Here is a 17,072-nt window from a genome sequence, read left to right on the forward strand (position 1 = left end):
CTGTATTCTTAAATAACTTTTATTTGATAAAAGCTCCCTAGTGGGTCATTTGACTCATATCTGAAGTGAAACATCTCATGTTCACCCTAGCCAAATTCAAATTGCAAAACTTATGATCTATGCAGACTTCATAAACACTTTGTAGTTTCTGACCTGAATTATAACAGTAGTTTCTTGCAGTCTTGGTCAGAGCAGGAGCCATACCAAGCTGTGATACATCTGGAAAGGATGCTTTCTATGGTGCATCTGTAAAAATTGTTGAGAGTCATAGCAGACATGCCGAAATTCCTTAGCTTCCTGAGAAAGTAGAGGCATTGGCAGGCTTTCTTAACCATAGCGTCAGTGTGGAGGGACCAGGACAAGTTGTTGCCTCTTAGCTTCTTTGGTCAGTTTTGACCGGCATTGAAACAAAAACCCCATCATAAGATTAGGGGAAATACCTCCCATGAAGTAGTGGTCTGACAGCCCCATTTTTAAGTATGTATTCTTTTCCTACAGCAAAAACAACAGCGAGCACAATTTGTATTTACATAACGCCTTTATTGTATTAAAATTTCCCACGGTGCTTCACAGGAGCACTATACAGTATGGTTTGTCACCAAGCCACAGAAGGAGATATCAGAATAAATGACCTTGGTAGCTGAAGACACAGGGCGCAATCTTCCCGGCCGTTCATGCCCCACTGCCACTGCAAGCGAGGGTGGAGAATTTGGCGCTCAGAAAATCCCGCCAGTGTGAATGGTCGGAAGAGTCCGGCCACAGTCTCCAATGGTGGAATGTTTCATATTGGAGCTACACAAGAGGCCATACTTGGAGGTGTGCAGAGAAATTGAAGAGTTGTAGGGCTGGAAGAATTTACAGAGATAAGGACACGTTCACTTACCCATGTTCAGAGAGGAAAGGCAAAAAACGGTGAATGCCAAGCAGTATCAATTCTTATAGGTGCCATAGTGGTAGTAACAGTAAGAAGTCTCACAACACCAGGTTAAAGTCCAACAGGTTTATTTGCGGGAGATCTCCCACTCACCTGACGAAGGAGCAGTGCTCCGAAAGCTAGTGGCGTTTGCTACCAAATAAACCTGTTGGACTTTAACCTGGTGTTGTGAGACTTCTTACTGTGTTTACCCCAGTCCAACGCCGGCATCTCCACATCATAGTGGTTGTAAGCCAGAGACCCAGGCTCATGCTCTAAAGAACGTGGCTTGATATCCCGTCAGCAACTGGTGGGATTTAAATTCAGTTAATAAAATCTGAAATTATAAATCTAGTCTCAGTAATGGTGACCGTGAAATTATCCTTGCCTAATGACCTTCAAGGGAGGAAATCTGCCATCCTTATCCAGTCTGGCCTACATATGATTCCAGGCCCACAGGAAAGTGGTTGACTCTTAACTGCTCTCTGAAATGCCCTATCAAACCGCTTAGTTTAAGCTCAATTAGGGATGGCCAACAAATGCTAACCTTGTCAGTAATGCCCACATCGCATGAAAGAATAAGTTTTTAAAAATGCCTAAAGCTCAGCACCTGAACAACACTAATTAGTTCTCTGTTTCCTCGAGTGCCAATCTATCCATCAGGCTCTTGCAGCATCATATGTACTCTTATGCAAGGAATGTCAGACATCATTGACAAATATACGTCTTCAGGTCCTCTTAATCAGCACAAGAGACCTTCCTCAAATTATTGTCAAAAACCAATCCCTTTTCTTCCTGCTCCCACATCTATGTCATCCATGATTCCTTTGGTAGCACAGTTGCCTCTCAGTTAGAGATGTTACATAATCCAGGCTGACACTTCAGTGCAATAGAGAGGATGCACTACATTTTTGGAGGTACCCTTTTCAGATCAGATGTTAAACTAACGCCCTATCTCTCAGGTGGATGTGAAAGATTCCACATCTCTATTCAGAGAACAGTCATGAAGTTCTCCCAATGTCCTAGCCAATATTTATCCCTGGACCAACATAATTAAAAACAGGTTATCTGCATTATCTCACTACAGTTTGTAGGTCCTGGCTTTGGGGAAATTGGCTGACGCATTTCCTATATTATAACGGTGATTATGTACAAAAGTATTTCATTTGTTTTAAAATGTTATTTGGATAGCTTGAGGTCGCGAAAGGCAAGTCTTTCTTTTCAAGTCTTCAATTAGTGACTGCTTGTGGCCTCGAGTATTGTGCATCAACCCGTCTCACTATCACATTATCAAGTCTGCCAGAGAGAGTTGACTTGATTCCAGTTATTTGTTGGCAAGCACATCATCCTGGAACCAGCTCAACCTCAGAGAGTCTGCCTTAACTCCCTGACTCACCCTCGGACTCCCACCCCAAGAATTATAGCTGGTCATTCATATCAACTCTACCTCAAAATTATGCAGGGCTTTGACAGAATAAATAAGAAAAATATTGGTGACAGAAGGGTCAGTAACCAGAGAATACAGATTTAAGGTGATTAGCAAAATAAACTGTCATGAGTACAATATTAATCTAATTACATTTTCAAAACTACTATTAAATCTGTGCTACCATCCTTCCTGGCAGTGCCTTCCAGCGCATTACAAGATGTCACCTCTTTATGATCTTTTATTTTATTCTTTCACAGGATGTGGGAATAACTGATAAAGCCAGCATTTATTGCACACCTCTAATTACCCTTGGGAAGGAAGGTGGTGAACTGCCTTCTTGAAGACAACCGAGTGGCTTGCTAGATCACTCAGAGAGAGTTAAAAGTCAACCACTCCAATCATATATATATACCAGATCTGGTAAAGATGGCAGACTTCTTTCTCTAAAGTACATTGGAGAACCATTTGAGTTCTTACAACAGTCTTGTTAATTTCATGGCCACCATTTTTGAGACTAGCTTCTCATTGCAGATATATTTAATTAATTGGATTTAAATACCCCAGCTACTGTGATGGGTTTGAGTTTGTGTCTCTAGATCAATAGTCCAACCCTCAGGATCATAGTCCAGCAACACCTCCATTCCCCAGCAGGGTAGCCTCAAAGCTCTTTGTTTAGACCTCTGTTCGAGGAAGAAGCAATCTCCATCCACCACCACTCTCCTATGTCTGGCTGAACTGGTTCTCTCACTCAACAGTTTCTCCTTTAACTTGTCTCGCTTCCTCCAAATAAAAGGTGTGACTATGAGCACCCAGTTATGCCTGTCTCTTTATGGATTATGTGGAGCATTCCCTGTCCAGTCATACTCCGGCCTCCTCCCACAACTCCTTTATTGCTACAGCAATGACTATTTGGGTGCCACTTCATGCTCTCATCTGGACCTGGAAAAATGTACCAATTTTGCTTCCAATTTCCACCCCTCTATCACCTTCACATGGTCCATCTCTGACACTTCTCTTCCCTTTCTTGACCTCTCTGTCTCCATTTCTGGTGATAAGCTGTCCACTAGTATCCATTACAAGCCCACCGACTCCCACAACTACCTTGAGTACAACTCTTCACACCCCACTTCCCGTAAGGACTCCATCCCATTCTCTCAGTTCCTTCACTTCTGCCGCATCTGTTCTGATGATGTCACTTTCTAAAATAGCGCTGCCAATATGTCTTCCTTCTTCCTCAATCGTGGTTTTCCTCCCACTGTGGTTGACAGGGTTCTCAACCACCAACCCCCTCCCCCGGGCCACTGCTCTCACCCCCTCCCTTCCCTCTCAGAACTAGGACAGGGTCCCCCTTGTCCTCACTTTTCACCTCACCAGTCTCCGCATTCAAAGGATCATCCTCTGCCACTTCCATCAACTCCAGCATGACGCCACTACTCAACATATCTTCCTTTCACCCCCTGTCAGCATTCCACAGGGACTGTTCTCTCCGGGACACCCTGGTCCACTCCTCCATCACACGCAACACCTCACCCCCTGCCCATGGCACCTTCCCATACGACGTAGAAGATGCAACACCTTTACCTCCTTCTTGTTTACCGTCCCAGGTCCTAAATATCCTTTCCAGGTGAAGCAGTGCTTCACATGAACCTCCTTCAATCTGGTCTGTTGCATTCGCTGCTCCCAATATGGTCTACTCAACATCGGAGAGACCAAACGCAGACTGGGTGACCCTTTGCCAAATGTCTTCGGTCCGTCCACAAGCAGGACCCAGACCTTCCTGTCGCTTGCCAATTCAACACACCACCCTGCTGTCCTGTCCACATGTCTGTCTTTGGCCTTTTGCAATATTCTAGTGAACCCCAACGCAAACTGGAGAAATAGCACCTCACCTTCCGATTGGGCAAGTTACAGCCTTCTGGATTGAACATTGAGTTCAGCAACTTTAGAGCATGAACTCTCTCCTCCACCTTCACCCCATTTCCATTTATTTTATTTCATTGCGTTTCATCTTATACATCCATTTTATCATCCTTCTTTCTCACTTCCATTTTTCCACTTCTCCATTCCTGCTCTCCTTCTTGCCCCCCCCCACCCACCCTTTCAGGGCAACTGCCATTATGTCCAGGCAATCCCTTAAGCATGTATGTCTCTGTTTTGCCATTCACACATTCTGATTACTTAATGGATACTTTCAGCACCTTCTCACTCTTCTGTATCCTCATTTACATTCCCTTTGTCCCGCTCCACCCCTCCCCCCCCCCATAGTATAAATCTCTGCTGATTCTCTTTGCTCTTAGCTCTGACGAAGGGTCATCTAGACTCGAAACGTTGATTCTATTCTCTCTCCACAGATGCTGTCAGACCTGCTGAGATTTTCCAGCATTTTCTATTTTTGTTTCAGATTCCAGCATTCGCAGTATTTTGCCTTTAACATAATGATTATGCTACTCCATCCAAGAGTTGCACAATCTAAAAGCTCCTGCAATGTATCTTCACAATTGTCCACCAGGAGTCATGGGAGCACTTCAGATTTGTTGCCTTCCTTGAGTCTGTTTCTCGCCAGCTCTCTGTTGAATCACTAAAACTTTTAAAGATAGGTGCTTCCCATCAGCCTCCCATCCATTGACTCTGTCTACATTTCCCGCTGCCTCGGCAAAGCAGCCAGCAAAATTAAGGGTCCCACGCACCCTGGACATTCTCTCTTCCACCTTCTTCCTTCGGGAAAAGGATACAAAAGTCTGAGGTCACATACCAACCGACTCAAGAGCAGCTTCTTCCTTGTTGCTGTCAGACTTTTGAATGGACTTACTTTGCATTAAGTTGATCTTTCTCTACACACTAACTATAACTGTAACAACTACATTCTGCACTCTCTCGTTTCCTTCTCTATGAACGGTATGTTTTGTTTGTATAGCATGCAAGAAACAATACTTTTCATGTATGTTAATACATGTGACAATAATAAATCAAATCAAATCAAAAGGTAACGACACCTCCTCCACAATTATCCTCAACACCGGTGCCCCTGAAGGCTGTATCCTCAGCCCTTACTATACACCTTATACACTTATGACTGTGTAGCCAAATTCCAATCCAATTTCATTTTCAAATTTGCTGACTCATCTTAGTGAGTCAGATCTCAAACAATGACGAGGCGGAGTATAGGAAAGAGATAGAGAATCTGGTGAAATGGAGTTATAACAATAATCTCTCCTGCAATGTCACTAAAATGAAGGAGATTGTCATCGACTTCAGGAAATGTAGTGAAGGATATGCCCCTGTCTACATCAATGGTGATGAAGTGGAAATGGTTGAGAGCTTCAAGTTTCTAGGTATTCAGATCATCAATAATCTGTCCTGGTCTCTCCACGCCGATGCTATAGTTAAGAAAGCTCACCAACACCTCTACTTTCTTAGAAGGCTAAGGGAATTCAGCATGTCTGCTATGAGTCTCACCATCACAGCTTGGTATGGCTCCTACTCTGACCAAGACTGCAAAAAGTGTTGTAAACGTAGCCCAGTCCATCAAACCAACCTCTCATCCATTGATTCCGTCTACACTTTAAACTTTTAACGTTTATTTACTGGTTTCACAAGTCAGTTTACTGCAATGAAGTTACTGTGAAAGTCCCCTGGTCGCTACACTCCGGCACCTGTTCGGATAGACAGAGGGAGAATTTAGCATGGCCAATCCACCTAACCAGTACGTCTTTCGGACTTTGGAAGGAAACCGGAGCACCTGGAAGAAATCCACGCAGACACAGGGAGAACGTGCAGACTCCAGACAGACAGCAACCCAAGCTGGGAATCGAACCTGGGTCCCTGTTGCTGTGAGGCAGCAGTGCTAACCACTGTGCCACCATGCTGTCCCCACTGCCTCGAAAAAGCAGCCAGCATAATCAGGGACCCCACGCATCCCGGTCAAACTGTCTTCCACCTTCTTTCGTCAGGAAAAAGATATAAAAGTCTGAGAACATGTCCAACTGACTCAAGAACAGCTTCTTCCCTGCTGCCATCAGACTTTTGAATGGACCTATCATATATTAAGCTGATTTTTCTCTTCACCATATCTGTAACTGCAACACTATAGAAAGCATTCTTTCTGGTTGTATCGCAGCTCCTGCTCTGCCTAAGACTGCATGGAACTGCAAAAGGACTTGAATGTAGCCCAATCCATCACGCAAACCAGCCTCCCATCCTTTGACTCTGTCTACACTTCCCGCTGCCTCGGCAAAGCAGTCAGCATAATTAAGGATCCCACGCACCCTGGACATTCTTTCATCCACCTTCTTCTGTCGGGGAAAAGATACAGAAGTCTGAGGTCACGTACCAATCGACTCAAGAACAGCTTCTTCCCTGCTGTTGTCAGACTTTTGAATGGACTACCTTGCATTAAGTTGATCTTTCTCTACACCCTAGCTATGACCGTAACACTACATTCTGCACTCTCTCCTTTCCTTCTCTATGAACAGTATGCTTTGTATTGCACGCAAGAAACAATACTTTTCACTGTATGTTAATACATGTGACAATAATAAATCAAATCAAATCACTATATTCTGTATCTTTTCCTTTCCTTCTCCCCTATGTACTCTATAAACAGTATGTCTGGTCTGTATAGCGAACAAGAAAAATATTTTTCACTGTATCCCAATACATATGACAATAAATCAAAAACATCTACTGACCTCCGATTTAAATGATTACTACTGCTTTTTGTGGAAAAAAGCTCCAAACTGCTTCCACGCTTTGCATGACATCCTGTAATGATCCGGAATGCGCTGCCAGGAAGAGTGGTGGATGTAGATTTAATAGTAACCTCCAAAATGTACCCTACTCATGATAGTTTATTTTGCCAATTACCTTATATCTGTGTTCTCTGGTTACTAACCCTTCTGTCATTAATTTCTGAATGGCTGAATTTGATTTTTAAAGTTGCATTTTTAACATTCTTTCATGGGATGTGGGCTTCATTGGGAAAGCCAACATTTGTAATTGTGGTGATTGTCTCTTTAAGGATCAATCTACAGAGTGAGGGCCACATTACCCAGGGAACTAGTCGGGGAGCAGGATAAGAAATCACCTGGTAAACTTGGGTTTCTGTTCCAGAACTTTCTCAGAAGCTAACTGGCAACCATGAGGCTGCAAGCTTCTGTATTATAGTTATATATAAATGAACATTGATTTGATTTGGTTTATTATTGTCACATGTATTAGTATATAGTGAAAAGTATTTTTTCTTGTGGCTATACAGGCAAAGCATACTGTACATTGAGAATGAAAGGAGAGGGTGCAGAATGTAGTGTTACTGTCATAGCTATGGTGTTGAGAATGATCAACTCAATGCAAGGTAGGTCCATTCAAAAGTCTGATGGCAGCAGGGAAGAAGCTGTCCTTGAGTCAGTTAGTACATGACTTCAGACTCTTGTATCTTTTTCCTGATGGAAGAAGGTGGAAGAGAGTATGTCCAGGGTGTGTGGGGTCCTTGATTATGCTGGCTGCTTTTCTGAGGCAGCGGGAAGTGTAGTCAGTGTCAATGGATGGGAGGCTGGTTTGTGTGATGGACTGGGCTTAGTTCACAGTGCTGTTGTTACTTACCTAACAGGTGAATCAGAATTATTACATTGGCAATGAGGATAAAAGGGAAAAAAAGCACTCCCAAGATTGTGAGTATAAAGTCACATTGAAGGTCAATTTAAGTTGAGAAATAGAAGAGTGTTTGCAGATATGCTTCCATTTGGATGGATAGATCCTTTTGACACGTCTGTGGCGGATTGGACACAAAACAGTGAATGTCTGGGCTCCTATTTTTGGGCCAAAGGCATAGTGGAGATAAGGAAGAGACTAGCAATCCTTCTGAGCACACAAGCCTACATTTTAACACATAGCCTCACATCCCCAAGTGCACCCAACTTCAGGTCATTCATTGAGATAGTTAAATTGGTGAAAACATATTACCACCTAAAGCCATCGGTAATACTGCAGTGCTTTAAGTTTAACTCAGCCAGGTGAGCTCCTTGGGAAACTATTGCAACTTATATGACCAAGTTAAGACTTCTGAGTTACTCTCAATGATATGCTGTGAGCCCACTTAGTCTGTGGGTAAATAATGAGGCCATTCCAAGGATGGTTGTTGGATGCCAAATATCCCAGTCCCAATAGAAAGAGAAGGTTTAAAAGAGCAAATCAATTGCTTAGGATTGAACTAGAGTATTACCGATGTGGGGGTAATTACTCCTCTGAAGCCTGCAAATATAAAGAGACTGGATGTTTTTTCTGCCACAGGAAAGGTCAATTAAGGGACCGATGTAAAATAAGTCTAGTCTACCCATTAACAGGGTGAGTAATATATCATGAGTGCATAATATGGAAGAGTACAGTACTGAGGATTTAAATATTCACTCATTGTTCAATGTGAAAGTGAGCAAAGTAGTCACCATCACTGTGATGTTTTTGGCAAATCATAGGTCCTTAAAGATGGAAGTTGATAGGGGAGCCTCTCCCATGATGATTGGAGAATGTACATTTCAATGTTTACAAGAATGAGTCCAGCCATTGAATTTGAGGGGCACCAGAGAAAAACTAACAACTTGCACAGGAGATACCATCAAGGTAAAGGCTACTACCATAGTACCTGGAAGCCATCAGTAGAAGTCCTGTCAGCTCTCAGTAATAATAGTGTGAGGCCAAAGTCTTTTGGGCCATGATCAGCTCATGGTAATCAGGTTAAACTGGATGGAGATTTTCCAAGTACGGAAAGGAACTACCTAAGTAATGAAGAGGTATGAAAACATTTTTTGTGACGAGTTAGACAAAATGAAGGGCCTCCAGGAGAAGATCTGTGTAGCCCCAGAGGCAACACCTCATTTTTAGAGCAAGACCGTACCATATGCCTTGGAAACAGAATTGGAGATTAGAAGAACTGGATATTATCCAGAAAATTCAATTCATGGTGTGGGCAACACCCATAGACCCCGTGATAAAGCCTGACAAGACCATCCACATCATTGGAGACTACAAATTAACAGTTAATCAGGCTGCTAAGTTAGATAAATATCCAGTCCTGAAGATTGAAGACCTTTATGCAAAGCTGACCAGAGATCAATCTCACACAAAACTGAATATGAGTGATGCAACTTGAATTAGACGACGTTTCCTGAGGTTACGTCATGATAAACACACACAAAAGTTGTTTGAGTATATGCACCTGCCCTTTGGTGTGTCGTCAGCATGTGCTAAAACCCATCTAGTTCACTAATGTCCTTTAGGGAAGGAAATCTGCCACCCTTACTTGGTCTGCCTACATGTGGCTCCAGAGCCACAACAGTATGGTTGACTGTCAACTGCCCTCTGAAATAGAACAAAGAACAAAGAACAGTACAGCACAGGAAACAGGCCCTTTGGCCCTCCAAGCCTGTGCCGCTCATTGGTCCAACTAGACCATTTGTTTGTATCCCTCCATTCCCAGACTGCTCATGTGACTATCCAGGTAATTCTTAAACGATGCCAGCGTGTCTGCCTCCACCACCCTACTTGGCAGCGCATTCCAGGCTCCCACCACTGTCTGTGTAAAAAACGTCCCTCTGATATCTGAGTTATACTTCGCCCCTCTCACCTTGAGCCCGTGACCCCTCGTGATCGTCACCTCCGACCTGGGAAAAAGCTTCCCACTGTTCACCCTATCTATACCCTTCATAATTTTGTACACCTCTATTAGGTCTCCCCTCATTCTCCGTCTTTCCAGGGAGAACAAGCCCAGTTTACCCAATCTCTCCTCATAGCTAAGACCCTCCATACCAGGCAACATCCTGGTAAACCTTCTCTGCACTCTCTCTAAAGCCTCCACGTCCTTCTGGTAGTGTGGCGACCAGAACTAGACGCAGTACTCCAAATGTGGCCTAACCAGCGTTCTATGCAGCTGCAACATCAGACTCCAGCTTTTATACTCTATACCCCATCCTATAAAGGCAAGCATACCATATGCCTTCTTCACCACCTTCTCCACCTGTGCTGCCACCTTCAAGGATTTGTGGACTTGCACACCTAGGTCCCTCTGTGTTTCTATACTCTTGATGGCCTAGGAAGCCATTCAGTTGTATCAATCGGAGGAGAGCTAGGGATGGGAAACAAATGCTGGCCTGCCAGCAATGCCCATGTCCCATGAATGAATTTTTAAAAATCCAGAGAACAATGGAAAGTCTACTGCAAGGACTGCCACGAGTTGTAGTTTACCTGGATGATGTTTCTATAACTGGATTGACAGAAGCTGAGCAACTAGTTAACTTAGAGGAGTTGCTGAAGGGATTTCAAGAGGCTGGAGTTCACCTCAAGAAGAAGAAGAAATGTACTTTTCAAGCCACTGAGGTAGCCTATCTAGGGTATTGCATAGATGAACAAGGATTACACCCCATGGAAGAGGAGGTCAGAGCAATAAACGAGCACATCTGAGCTCAAGTCATTCTTAAGTTGTTCTAAGCGGTTATTGGATAGGCACATGGAGCACACCAGGATGATAGGGAGTGGGATAGCTTGATCTTGGTTTGAGATAAAGCTCGGCACAACATCGTGGGCCGAAGGGCCTGTTCTGTGCTGTACTGTTCTATGCTCTATGTTAAGAATGGTGAAATACTATGGGTGTTTTTACCAAAACACCCACGGGCTAACACGGTGTGTTAGCTTTTATTGGTAGAGGGATTGAGTTTCGGTGCCAGGAGGTCATGCTGCAACTGTACAAAACTCTGGTGCGGCTGCATTTGGAGTATTGCGTACAGTTCTGGTTGCCGTATTATAGGAAAGATGTGGAAGTGTTGGAAAGGGTGCAGAGGAGATTTACCAGGATGTTGCCTGGTATGGCGGGAAAATCGTATGAGGAAAGGCTGAGGGGCTTGAGGTTGTTTTCGTTAGAGAGAAGAAAGTTAAGAGGTGACTTAATAGAGGCATACAAGATGATCAGAGGATTAGATAGGGTGGATAGTGAGAGCCTTTTTCCTCGGATGGTGATGGCTAGCACGAGGGGACGTAGCTTTAAATTGAGGGGTGAGAGATATAGGACAGATGTTAGAGGTAGGTTCTTTACTCAGAGAGTAGTAAGGGCGTGGAATGCCCTGCCTGCAGCAGTAGTGGACTCGTCAACATTAAGAGCATTCAAATGGTTATTGGATAAACATATGGATGATATTGGAATAGTGTAGGTTAGAGGGGCTTTAGATTGGTTCGACTGGTCGGCGCAACATCGAAGGCCGAAGGGCCTGTACTGCGCTGTTATGTTCTATGTTCTAAATTTGTTGATGTTATTGGCCCACTTGCATGTGCTGCTAAAGAAGCACCAGTGTTGGTTTTGGAAGATTCCCCTGAAAGAAGCTTATAAAAGATTAAAGTAATTGCTGCACCCTTCGAACTTGTTAGTGCATTTCAACCCATCTAAGAAATTGATGTTAATCTGTGATGCCTCTTCATATAGTGGTGGTACGGGGTTGTCCCGTGAGATGGATAATGGATCTGAAAGGCCAAAAGGGTATGTATCAAGAACCCACTCAGAAGTCAAAATAGGTACTCACAAATTGAGAAAAAAGGATTATCAATAGTTTTTGGTGTCAAGACATTTCACCAGTATGTACTGTAGGCATTTTACCATTGTTTCAGGTCACAAACCACTTTTGGGTGTTTTTAAAGAAGACAATGTTATTCTACCAATTGCATCAGCAAGAATTCACTGTTTGGCATTAATCCTCTGCCTATGAATATACCTCAAGCACCGGCCTGGAACACACATAGCGAATGTGGATACACTCGGTACCTTTGCAAGAGACTGTTGCACCTCCTCCAGTGCCCCAGGAAATGGTCATGATGTTGAATTTCTTAAACACATTGCCAGTCTCAGTGAAACAGATCAAGTACTGGACCAGTCAGGGTCCACTGCTGTCCAAAGTGAGGCACAGGATACTAATGGGTTGGGCTAATGAGCCAGTTTCTGAAGAGATTTAACCATATTTTATACAAAAAGATGAGTTGTGTTGCCAAGATGGCATCACACTTTGGGGAGCAAGAGTAGTCATCCCTGTACCAGGAATCAAGTTGCTCCTAGCTGAATTACACAGTGCCCATCCAGGTCTTTCTAAGATAAAGATGCTCACCAGGAGTTATGTCTGGTGGCCTCACATTGAGAGCCTAGGCAAGCACAATGAACAATGCCAATTGCAACACATGTTGCCTGTTGCAGCCCCACTGCACCCTTGGGAGTGGCCTGGCTGACCATTTGTACGAGTCCATATTAATTATGTTGGTCCAATCATGGGCTCAATATTTTTGCTCCTTGTTGATGCACATTCAAGGTGAGATATCTAAATGGATACAAAATTGGCTTCTTAACAGAAGCCAGAGGGTGGTTGTAGAGAGTTGTTTTTCAAACTGGAGGCCTGTGACCAGCGGTGTGCCTCAGGGATCAGTGCTGGGCCCACTGTTATTTGCCATTTATATTAATGATTTGGATGAGAATATAGGGGGCATGGTTAGTAAGTTTGCAGGTGACACCAAGATTGGTGGCATGGTGGACAGTGAGGAAGGTTATCTCCAATTGCAGTGGGATTTTGATCAATTGGGCCAGTGGGCTGACGAATGGCAGATGGAGTTTAATTTAGACAAATGCGAGGTAATGCATTTTAGTAGATTGAACCAAGGCAGGACTTACTCAGTTAATGGTAGGGCGTTGGGGAGAGTTACAGAACAAAGAGATCTAGGGGGACATGTTCATAGCTCCTTGAAAGTGGAGTCACAGGTGGACAGAGTGGTGAAGAAGGCATTCGGCATGCTTGGCTTCATCGGTCAGAACATTGAATACAGGAGTTGAAATGTCTCGATTTTACCAAAACGGGCGTGAAATGGCAGTAAAGTTGGGCGTTGGTCCTATGCCGCGATCCGCACCCGATTCCTAGCGGATCGCGCCTTTACCAACGGCCGATTCGAGTGCTGTTCCGGTGCACGCCCAAATCGGCCGGCGCGACGATTTAAATGCATTTGCATGCATTTAAATCGACTTAATGAAGCGCGCGCCCAACTTTACCATCAATTCCCCCTTTACCAGCGTTCGGCCCAATTCACGTCCGCGCCTTTACCGACCTGATAAATAAAAGTCCAACTTGTACTTTTATTCGGCAGGAGAATCGCCGAGGCCCACCCTTCGCGACACCCCCTCTAACCACCCCGGCAGACCCCCCCCGGGATCGGACCCCTCTGGGAGGCAGCCCCCCCCCCCCCCCCCCGGGATTGGACCGGTCTGGGAGGCAGGCACACCCCTAACCTACCTCGATCGTGGTCTCCCTCCACCATCCTTCCCGCTCACCTTCAGTCCTTCGACAGCCTGCAGCACGTTCCTGGACACGGACTTCGAGCCACGGCTGAAGTGACCGGGCTTCACACAGGTCCGCTGGCGTCTGCCGGAGGAGGAGGGGCGGGCCCAGTTGGAACTCTGGGGGGGGGGGGGGGGGAGGTGGGATGAGGAGAGGGGGTGGGCCCACATCGCCCTCTTTGGGGTGTGGGGGGGGGGGGTGGGTGGGAGGGGAGGGGGTGTGACTTATCATCCCCTGGGGGAGGGGAGGGGGTGTGACAGATCATCCCCGGGGGGTGGAGGAGAGGGGGGTGCGACGGATCATCCCCTGGGGGGGGGAGGAGAGGGGGGTGCGACGGATCATCCCCTGGGGGGGGGGGGGAGGAGAGGGGGTGTGACGTATCATCCCCTGGGGGGGGGGGGGGGGGGGAGGAGGGGGGGTGTAACGTCTCATCCCCTGGGGGGCGGAGGAGAGGGGGGTGCGACGGATCATCCCCTGGGGGGGGAGGAGAGGGGGGTGCGACGGATCATCCCCTGGGGGGCGGAGGAGGGGGGGGTGGTGTGACGTCTCATCCCCTGGGGGGCGGAGGAGGAGGGTGTGTGACGTCTCATCCCCTGGGGGGCGGAGGAGGGGGGGGGGTGTGACGTCTCATCCCCTGGGGGGCGGAGGAGGGGGGCGGGGTGTGACGTCTCATCCCCTGGGGGGCGGAGGAGAGGGTGTGTGACGGATCATTCACTGGTACACTACCAGCCACAGCCATCTCTCCCGCTCTCTCGCACCTGCAGGGAAGAGAGATCTGTGGCTGGTAGTGTACCAGTGATGGTGCCAGGAGGGATCGGCCGCATACACGCAGCGGAACCCCCCCGACCAGAGGATGAGACGTCACACCCCCTCCCCCCCCGCCCCAGGGAATGAGACGTCACACCCCCTCTCTACCGCCCCTCCCCCCCCCCCCCTCGCAGGGGATGATCCGTCACACCCCCTCTCCCGCCCCCCCAGGGAATGATAAGTCACACCCCTCTCTACCCCCCCCCCCAACCCCGCAGGGGATGATCCGTCACACCCCCTCTCCCGCCCCCCCAGGGAATGATAAGTCACACCCCCTCTCCCCCCCCAGGAATGAGACGTCACACCCCCTCCCCCCCCCCCCCCCCCCCCACCAGGAATGAGACGTCACACCCCCTCCCCTCCCACCCCCCCCAGGGGATGATAAGTCACACACCCCACCCCCCGACCAGAGGATGAACGGCAGAGAGGCTCTCTCCACTCTGCTTTTTTTTTCGCGCCCGGGCGCGTTCTGTCAGATTCTTTCTGAACTGCGCATGCGCACGTATGGGCGCGCTGGAGCGTGGCCTCCGGACTCGGATCAATTTGACGTCTGCACCCGGCACTCAGTCTCTAAATGGTAAAATCAGGCCAACTGTGTGCAATTCTGGTCACCCTATTATAGAAAGGATATTATTAAACTAGAAAGGGTGCGGAAAAGATTTACTCGGATGCTACCGAGATTTGCTGGATTGAGTTATAAGGAGAGGCTGAATAGACTGGGACTTTTTCTCTGGAGCGTAGGAGGCTGAGGGCTGACCTTATAGAGGTCTATAAAATAATGAAGGGCATAGACAAGGTACCTAGTCAATAGCTTTTCCCAAAGGTAGGGGAGTCTAAAACTAGAGGGCATAGGTTTAAGGTGAGAGGGGAGAGATACAAAAGTGTCCAGATGGGGAATTTTTTCACACAGAGAGTGGTGAGTGTCTGGAACAAGCTGCCAGAGGTAGTAGTAGAGGCGGGTACAACTTTATCTTTTAAAAAGCATTTAGATAGTTACATGGGTACAATGGGTATAGAGGGATATGGGCCAAATGGGGGCAATTGGGATTAGCTTAGGGGTTTCAAAAAAAAAAATAAGGGCGGCATGGACAAGTTGGGCCGAAGGGCCTGTTTCCATGCTGTAAACCCCTATGACTCTATGACTATGACATTCAAAGTGGATGGAAGTGTTTGAGGTGAAGCCGCCAACATTGCACACTACAGTTGAGAAATTACGCCATTGTTTTTCCACCCACAGAATATCTGAAGTCATAGGGTGGGATTTCCTTGCCTCACAAGAATCCTGCCTCGAAAATATTCAGTGATCCCGCTTCCACTGCCTTCTAAAGCATAGAGTTCAAAAGTCCCACAACCCTCTGAGGGAAAACATTTCTCCTCATCTCTGTCCTGTTGGAGAGAGTGATTGTTTAATGTGGTGGATAGGATGTCGATCAAGCGGGCTGTTTTGTCCTTGATGGTGTTGAGCTTCTTTAGTGTTGTTGTGGTCACACTCATCCAGGCAAGTGGAGGACAGGGTTGGGGAATCAGGAGGTGAGTTACTTGCTGCAGAATTCTCAGCTTCTGACCTGCTGTTGTAGCCACAGTCTTTATATAGCTGATCCAATTCAGTTTCTGGCCAAAGTGAATAACCTCGCATTTGTCAACGTTATACTCCATCTGCCAGATCCTCACCCACTCACTCAGCCTGTCCAAATCTCTCGGCAGACCTTCTACGCCCTCCACACGATTCACTTTTCCACTTATCTTTGTGTCGTCTGCAAACTTTGTTACCCTACGCTCAGTCCCCTCCTCCAGATCGTCTATATAAATGGTAAATAGTGAGGCCCCAGTACCGATCCCTGCGGCACGCCACTAGTTACCATCCACCAACCAGAAAAGCACCCATTTATTCCGACTCTCTGCTTCCTGTCGGATAGCCAATCCCCAATCCACGCTAACACCCTACCCCCAACTCCGTGTGACCCAATCTTCTTCAGCAACCTTTTGTGAGGAAACGCCTTTTGGAAATCCAAAAACACCGCATCCACCGGTTCCCCTCCGTCAACCGCACTAGTCACATCTTCATAAAAATCCAACAAGTTCGTCAAGCACGACTTTCCCCTCATGAATCCATGCTGCGTCTGCTTAATCGAACCGTTCTTATCCAGATGGCCTGCTATTTCTTCTTTAATGATGGATTCCAGCATTTTCCCAACTACAGACGTTAAGCTAACCGGCCTGTAGTTACCCGCCTTTTGTCTATTTCCTTTTTTAAACAGCGGCGTAACATTAGCCGTTTTCCAATCCGCCGGCACTACCCCAGAATCCAACGAATTTTGATAAATAACCACTAACGCATCCGCTATTACCTGACATTTCTTTCAGTACCCTGGGATGCATTCCATTCAGTCCCATTAGTCTACCAAGCACTACCTCCCTGGTAACATTAATTGTATTACTTAGTGAAGAGCTGGAGACTTGATGTCTGCAATGCTTGCAGAACAAGGGCATTTCAGGAAGATGTTTCTCTCTTGTGAGGTAGTGCTAAATTTGTTTAAAAGTATTCAGTAAACTCTGAAAGGTTATAAAATCCATTTAC

Source organism: Mustelus asterias, chromosome 12, assembly GCF_964213995.1.
Source record: "Mustelus asterias chromosome 12, sMusAst1.hap1.1, whole genome shotgun sequence".
Taxonomy (NCBI): Eukaryota; Metazoa; Chordata; class Chondrichthyes; order Carcharhiniformes; family Triakidae; genus Mustelus; species Mustelus asterias.